The sequence below is a fragment of the Nestor notabilis genome, unplaced genomic scaffold (assembly GCF_000696875.1).
Source record: "Nestor notabilis isolate BGI_N333 unplaced genomic scaffold, ASM69687v1 scaffold666, whole genome shotgun sequence".
NCBI lineage: Eukaryota > Metazoa > Chordata > Aves > Psittaciformes > Psittacidae > Nestor > Nestor notabilis.
Window position 1 is genome coordinate 40,867 of NW_009933083.1, and position 386 is coordinate 41,252.

The 386-nt window shown below is 47.7% G+C and overlaps 1 protein-coding gene across 1 annotated transcript in view; it reads right to left on the reverse strand.

Annotated features, from left to right (window-relative positions):
* LOC104407401 (thyroglobulin-like) overlaps positions 1–386 on the reverse strand; it is a gene marked incomplete at its 3' end in the record, with an annotated part of 69,584 nt that overhangs the window by 39,188 nt on the left and 30,010 nt on the right. The window lies entirely within an intron of this gene.

The following is a 386-nucleotide window of genomic DNA, read 5'->3' on the forward strand; positions in this document are numbered from 1 at the left end:
TCCGGACACCTCACATTAGACCATGTCACCCAAGGCTCTGTCCAACCTGGCCTTGAACACTGACAGGTATGGAGCACTTATCACTTCTTTGGGCAACCTGTTCCAGTGCCTCAGCACCCCTCACAGTACAGAACTTCTTCCTTTTATCTAGGTAAATTGTTCACAACGACCATTCAAGAGGATTCTGTGTCCAGTATAAAGAAGATTTAATGGCACCACTGTGTTCCATCAGCCAACTCTTAACAGGTGAGTTCAAGGCAGACCCATCCTGCTGACTTGGCCATTGAGCATGTGTTGGGCTCATCTTTGCTGTAGCATGTCTGCTTTACACAAACACGTGGGAAACAGGAGAGGGAAAAGGCCTATTGGGTTGCTTCATCTTCAGC